Source organism: Corvus cornix, chromosome Z (assembly GCF_000738735.6).
Source record: "Corvus cornix cornix isolate S_Up_H32 chromosome Z, ASM73873v5, whole genome shotgun sequence".
Taxonomy (NCBI): Eukaryota; Metazoa; Chordata; class Aves; order Passeriformes; family Corvidae; genus Corvus; species Corvus cornix.
The window spans coordinates 75,757,108-75,765,177 of record NC_046357.1 but is presented as its reverse complement, the minus strand read 5'-3'; positions in this window follow the sequence as shown (position 1 = coordinate 75,765,177).

Here is an 8,070-nt window from a genome sequence, read left to right as displayed (position 1 = left end):
TTAGAGAATTAAATTACTGCTAATAATGAAATTTAAATCAGACCTGATACTTAGAGTGAGGTGCCTTTACTTCAGCAATTTGTAGGCTTGTGTTGAATATTACCAATACTTACTAGAAGTGGCTTTGTTTTGCTGTGTTGCAGAGGTTACCCTGCCCAAAGCTCCTCCAGAGTTTTCTCTTAGCTGTTCCTTGCCAAATGCTATCTTGCAATAAGCCACTGGTTTTTGTATTTCATTTCCTAGACAAAGCATATTGCAAATATACAGTGTGATTACTGTTGCAGACTGAACCCATTATAGGAAGGCTTTAAGGACCAACTAGCACTATAAGGAGTTGTTTCAGCAGTCAGACCTTGCCCAAGTCCCACCTTGGTCTCATCTCTCTTTGGCAGCAACACAGTCCAGCTCCTGGCACCCACAATAGGGTCCTTCCTCCTCTCTCCTCCATCACCAGCCTCTCTCCCAGCTTCACACAACTCCCAGCCTTCTTCTCTTTGAGACCCTTCTTTGCCCTACCTAGACAGGAAAAAACTGCACACATGCCAATGCTTTCCCTCCAGATGGAATGACCATGGAAAAATGGGGCTGAGCAGCTCATGGGGATGGGCCCTGAAGGAGTGGAGTGATGGCACACACAGTGCACACTGCCACCAGTGTCAGGGTTTATTCATTCCCATCCTTGACTTTCATTCTGCCAAGTGGCTGAATAAGCCTCTTGTCCCACCAAACAGGGGCAGCCCACCTGCCCTTCAAATGAGGGCAGCCATGAGCCATTGCAAGGCTGCAGGAAGCAGCCAGTACAGCTGTGGGCTGCAAGGTAGCTCTAGTGCTTGTTTTCACAGAAGGTTGAACACTTCTTTGCAATTATCCCTGAAAAGATGTCCCTTTCCTATGCCTCAGCAGTTGGTCACCAGTGTAGTGGCATGGCCTAACACCCAAACTCTGTCTTGCAGAGAGGGTGAAGCACACCACACAGGTTGCCCTTGTGTGTGAGCTTGCCCAAGCAGGTTCACTGGGTAGACTGGGTGGTCTGTGGGCCACAAACTGGAGGATGAGCCAGGAATTAATGCTTCAAGTCAGCTGGACTTGTGATGTGCTCCCTCTTCCTGCCCCACATCTGAGGACCAATTATACCTTTCTAGGGGTGTCTATGCCACTCTCATGGTGTTTGCTGCAGTACTTATCATGGGATCAAGGATATGTGGAACATTTTTCCACCATTTTCCCTAGCTGCAGTGCTTTCTCTGATCCTTAGCAGAGTAGTTACGGTGCCCTGAGTCACTGATGCCCTATGAGAGCCCTACTTCTAAAATAGCAACTGCTGCACCAGGAACATGGGACAAACCCTTCCTTCATTCTGGATTCTCAGCATCTTTTGGGGTCCTTGTTTACTCAGAGAGCAGTCTTATAAATTCCTAATCAAAAAAGATTTTTAAAACTACTTTGCGTCTTCTGAAAGTTGTTATCCTATTCAGCAAAGAATTGTCTCATGTCTTTATGACTTACACCATTACTCTTCTTGATTAACAACAAAAAGTGATGAGCTGGCATTTCCAGGGCCCATAAGCCAAATCAGCCAAGCAGAAAATATAAAAGAAGGGAAAACAATTAAAAGTTATTTTAGTTGTTACATTGGAGTTGAATGTTATATTTACTTCTTTTTTTCCGATACAGTAGGAAAACTTTTGCTGCACGCGCACTTTTCTTCCAGTGATGGTATGTGGATATACAGAGTCAGAGTTTCATATTGGTCACATTCGTTATGGATTAGTAAGCAACATGCATGTGATAGTTTTGAGACTTCCTTTTATGATTGTGAAAGAAATTAACCCAGTAGAGAATTATTATGTTAGCTGGGACTGTAAGGTTCATGCGAGAGGTCTATCCGGATCTTTGGTCCTTGAGAGGCTCTAATGTGCACGATGCTTCTTCAAACTGAGAAGGAACGTGCAGAGAGCACTGCAATGTGATGGCATTTTGCAGGTTGTAAAGGAAAGAGGACTGTCCCTTAAATGTGGTGCAAATACAAGTTTCCAAGTGTCAGGGGCAAGCTCCAGGCAAGCTGGGGCAAGCAAGTTGTCCTGGCAGAGTTATCTGTACAAGATGTAGCCAAAAAGCTTTCTGTTTAGATTCAGACTACAAGAGAGGCAGAATGTGGTGGCACCTAGTGCTGAGAAGCAAAGTGCATGGCACAGTTGTGCCATGAATATGAAAATAATATGAACCAGGTACAGCTGGCTGTGACGTGTCAAGGAGGGAATTACAACTGGGGCAGCATGCATGCTATTAATGAAATGCATGGCATGAAACAGAAAACTGTAGGCGTATTGTCTGAAAACACATAAATCACTATCTTGATACTATGCTGCAGTTCTGTCCTGAAATGCTGAATTTTACAGAATAGGTTTCTTAGTATAATAGATTTTAAAGAATTAGCCAAGGTCTTCCCATTTAAATTTTTATTGATTATATGAAAAGGTGACAATATATTGAAAAATCATCTACACATTGGCACCTACTCACAACTAAATAGCTGCTGAGGGAGAAATCCAGCAAAACCAACCAGCAGAGATTATGTGTGAGGGAGAGACAATCTCCAAGCTGGGGCTGGAGATCTGAGTTCTGCATTAACTTCTAGGAGCTGGATTTGATTAATCTTGTGGGTCCCTTCCAACCGTGAATTTTTCTAGGACCTTATATGATTCTCCAACACTTCTGACTAACCCCAGAGCCAGGCTACACAGATAAACCTGCAATGAGTTCCTGCAGGACTGGCATACAGACATCCAGAGATGTGAGGCTGGTGTGCCAGACTCCTCCTCTTTCTTACCATATAGACACTCTGAATTACATTTTCCTCAGCTAATGGATCATTTTAGTTATCATATGCTTGCATCAGCTGTATATAAATGAAAAAGACCTTAATATGTTTGTTAATGAAAAAGTAACAGTGGTATATTAAAGAAGAGTTTATTTAACTTTATTTAAATTAAAGGCCACTTAGTAGACTGAACCTTAATGATCTACAGTAAATGTATTTTTTTCAAAGGATTTCTCCATTATTGGGTGTTCTTAGACAAGAGTCCACATTTCATATATAGGATTTAGATAAATTGCTGCTCTGGGTAACACAGTGTGATAAGGAGACATTAATTCATGCTAAATTACAGAGAGATTCTTTCAGAGGAATTATTATATCCCTATGAATATAAAAGACAACCTCCCTATCTGAGCATTTCCTGGGAAGTAGATATTCTCTGCATTATACCAAACTGCAGATGTATTCATTATAATAACATTAATCATGATGACTCCATTTGTCAGTTCCACCTTAATTAAGCATTGCTGCCATAATGGACAATTTAAAATGTTATAGGAGATTGTTTACAAGGGGTTTAATAGAGTTAGGAGTCAGAATTAAGTGGCCTTATATCAGATGTGACTTTCCTGGTGCTGTGAGGTAGCAGAGGCTTAACAGGAACATAGGATGGAAGGGATGACTGGAGCATCAGTCTGATCTACATGTGTTACCTGCTGGCTGGGATGGGGTGTCCTGGTTTTGGCTGAAATAATTTTCTTCCCATTAGCTGGTGCAGTGCTGTGTTTTGGATTCAGGATGAGAATAAGGTTGATAACACACTGATGTTTCATTGACGCTAAGTAGTGCTCATCTTAAATCAAGGACTTTTCTGTTCTCCACAAACAAACTGTTCAGTTTCCCAACAGCAAGGACGTGAGAAAGCACCCGGGAGAAATCATGGCCAGGGCAGCTGTCCCAAACTGCTCAAAAGGATATTCTACACTATAGAATATCATGTCCAGCATATGAATTAGGGGAGCTAGCCAGGAGTCAGTCCTTCCTTCCACAGGGCTCTTGCACTTTTTAGTGCCACCATGTCTTTTCGCACACACAGATTGCACATCATGATACATAAATTTATACCTTTTGGAAGTTCTCTGAGGGGTTCATTCCTGTTCTTTGGATGCTTCTGCAAAACATGTCCCACTGCTAATTCCTAGCCTTTACCTGTAGTGGAAGTTGCTGCAGCCTACCAAATTCTACCTGTTTTGCTGTGTGTGGGTCACTTTCTCATGCATATGGTAACGAACATTGGCTCTGCAGTTCTGGTTGCATTTTCAATGCCTACTGCTCCGTTTGAAGTAAGGGCATGGGATCCCTTTCAGTAAGTTTCAAGTGGACCCAAAGCCTCTTATCCAGCAAGGCCTTTGGAGGGTGAATGAGTGAGAGTTACTACAAGTTTGTAGGCAGAAAGAAGTCCATTCAGCTGGGTGGCAGCTGGAGCATGCTTCTCAGTTCACTGTTCAAGTATGATCAGTAGCCCCACTGCTTTGGAAACACTGCCCTAAAAGATGCTTCCTAGAGGCTTCAAGAAAGTGCACATGCACATAAGGAATTCTCTTTTCTCCCTAGGGCATTTCAAGTCTTTGGGGATTTTTTGAGAATGAAAATAGGTCATGAAACCTTGAGACAGAAGCCGTAAGTCTTCACCAGCTGTCTGTGACATTATTTCCAGATGTTCCTGCTCATAGCCATCATGGCCCACTGCAGGAATCCTGGCAAAGGAGCTGTCACTTTGATCTCTTTGTACCAGCTCCTGTGTACCCACCAGCTCTGCTCCTGACTTTCCTGGCTGGACTGCATATTGCCCTTGTCTGAAAAATCTATTACAATACAGAGACATTCCTTCGCTTAACCAAGGGTCTGCATTTCCTATTCATTAAAAGTATAAATGACAATTCCCAGGCGTCTTAAACAATGGCCATTTGTATGAAGGTTTGAGCTAAAACCATATTTGCATCCTTGAAGGGCATTCTCACTGAAGGAAGCAGTATGGGGCCTCGCACCTGGAGAGACAGGAAGATTCCATGCCTCTCACCGCAATTTTGTCAGGTCTAATCCCACTGTTCTGCTACCAGCAGGCTGCCATGGCATTTCACATCCAGACGTGGGAGGGCTTAATGAGGAACAGGCACTGCCTGCCTGCTGCAGGACAGATGACTCGTTCCTCTTTTAACCTAGCAAGGCTGAAAGACAGCAGAAGTACAAGAAGTATAAAAAACAGACCAAGAAATGGACAGGACAGCCACAACATGGCTCCTGGGGTTCTCCTGTTAAGTTCCTTTGCTGCTAGGCCACGAGTCTCCACTGAAAGCTGTCCAGGCACTGGCACAGGCTCTGCAAGGAAAAGTCAGTTTGGCTCATTCACTCTCTGCCCTCCTCAAGAAGTGCTGGGAGATGCATTATGAGACTTTTAGAACCATAGAAAGTTTGGGTTGGAAGGGACCTTAAAGCTCGTCTGGTTTCACACTCTGCCGTGGGAAGGGACACCTCCTACTAGACCAGGTCTGAACTCCAAGCCTTGTCCAACCTGGCCTTGAACACTTCCTGGGATGGGACAACCACAGTTTCTCTGGGCAGCCTGTGCCAGGGCCTCACTAGAGAAGAATTTCTTCCCAACATTCAATCCAACCCTGTCCTCTGTCAGTGGGAAGCCTTGTCTGGTCTCTCCAGGCCCTTGTCCAAAGTCCCTCTCCAGTTCTCTTGGAGCCCTCTTAAGTCCTGGAAGGGACCCTACAGTCTCCCTGAAAAAGGAGAGACCTGAAAGAGGGAGACCCCTTCTCCAGGCTGAACAACTCCATCTCTCATCCTGTCTCTACAGGAGAGGTGCTCCAGCTCTCTGAGCACCCTCATGATGATGGACAGCTGCTGAGAGTGGTCTCCAAGCCCCAGACCCAGAGCCTTCCAGGACCTTGCTGCCTGGGAGGTGAGACATGCATTGTGATGGAGTGGATTCAGAAGGTCTGAGGGCTTTCCTCCCTCCCCAGAAGGCATCCCCGCCTGTTGCCTACAAGAAGCTGAGTCTCCCAGGACTCAGAGGGCAGCAAAAGGGATTCCTGCTACATCTGGTGATACTGAGTTCCTCAGAGTACCTGTGCCTTGACAGGGGCCAGAGGCTGGCAAATACCAGCTCCCAGCAGTGAGGTGGGCAGTGGCACTGGGAGGTTGTTGCTTCAGTCCACATAGGAGGTGGGATGCGAAGGGTTATTCCAAAAGCTGTGCATCTCAAAGAGGCGTAAGGTGCACATGGTGCATGGAAAATGTATCAGGACATCAGAAGAGGAGTAGCAGGGGTAGAGCAAAATGCATCAAGTCCAGCCTAGCTGGACAAGTGCTGCTGGAGGATCTGGGCGATTATGGAAAACCGATTTTTGAACACTTGTTCTTCTTAAGTACACTCCATTATACTGCAGGCTCAAGTGTAAGAATATCCACTCCACTCTGAAATACAACTGCATGGAAGTATCCCTGCTTTATGCTGCCAGCACAGAGTGCAGGCTTCTTCCCAAAGTGGAGCCTGCTGGTGAAGTAAATACTGCTGGTTGACTTAATTCTGCCCCTCTCTGCCCATTGTCTATGCACCCAATGACTCTGATTTTATTTATCTACAATTATTTGCTGAGTTGTGAAAAGTTCTGTGAGTTCTGCTTCTCAGGTTTAAAACTGGAATGTATGGTACTGGGACACAGACCCATTGTCCTGAGCTTCCCGGAGGACTTTAACTGTCACAATCAATGTCAATGTTTATTTTAAGGAGTGCATTGCTGTGGAGAATTTACCATGGCCAGCAGCTCAGTGTTCACATAGCCTTTTGTTTAATCTTGCCACAACAGAGAAAATAGGAAGAGCAGTAGTGAGAGAACTCAAGGGCTGAGACAAAAACAGATTAAGCAAAGGATGGAGGAAAGCAAAAACAAGTGATGCAAAGGCATCCACTCACCATCTCCCACAAATAGACTAATGGTGCCTAGCCAGTCCCTAAGCAACATCTGCTTTGGAAAAACTCCCTTCCAAGTTTTTGCTGGTGAGTATGGCACTGTACTGTACAGATATCCCTTTGCTCAGTTGGTGTCAGCCCTCCAGTTGCCTCCCTTACCAGCTTTTTTCCCACCCAAGGCTCCTCTCTGAGCCTTGATACTATGCAAGCTTGCTCAGTGAGAGCCTGTTTTTGGTGTGTTACCCACCCTGTTTCTGCCACAAATCCAGAGCATGGCACCAGACTGGCTGCTATGGAGGTAATTAACTCCATCCCAGCTAGATGGGGTACAAACATCCTCAGTACATCATTAGGAATTCACAAAGCGTGAGGGTGAAGGTTCTGGACGCCTTCACTGTCTTTCCTTTATTGTCAATTACATAGATTTGTTAGCACTTTGAGCAGCATCATCTAGTGGAACATGTCCCTGTCCGTAGCAGGATGATGAAACTAGATGGTCTTAAAGGTGTCTTCCAACCTAAACCATGCTGTGGTTCTATTAATTAAAATTTGCAGTATCCCAATTGCTAGAATGCTATTCACACAGAGAATACAGTAGCTCAGGTCAAACACAAGCTGATGTCAAACAAAATGGGCATTTCCTTAGTATTGTTTCATAAACCCCATGCTTGGGCAACTCTGGGTACTGTGCCAGAATTGGCCAGTGCACTCAAGACACCTATGATGATGATCCAAGAATATTTCTCACAACTCAAGGCTACACAAGAGGCTTGGCTCTGGCCACACAGACCAGACAGCAGTCCCAAGGGCATGCATGCCCTTGGAGGAGGACAGAGGTGCTGCCATGAGATGGCAGGTGAAGAGAAATGTGAGCTTGAAAAAGCATCAGAAGGAGCACAAAGCAACCCTCAAGTATGCCTGTGCATCCAAATGTAGATATGTTTATATGTAACTCATTGAGAATCGATTATTCATCAATCATTAGCTGGGGCTCATTTTTAAAAGAGGGTTTTATGGCGATAGTGGTTAGCAAGGTTTTTCCAGCTACTAATGGTACATACATGTCAGTACAGGCAATTCATGACACAGCCAGGATGGACTCTAGGGCAGGGGCAAGGAGAGTTCTCCCATCCTCCAGAACCCAGTGCAACCCTGTCTCTGCTGGTGGCCAGTGGTCACACGTGCAGAAGTTGGGGCTCTTCCCATCTGTCCTACATGGGACAAGAGATTTTGGCTTGGAACAAAAAGGCAGCTGGGGCAAAAATCCCCATGC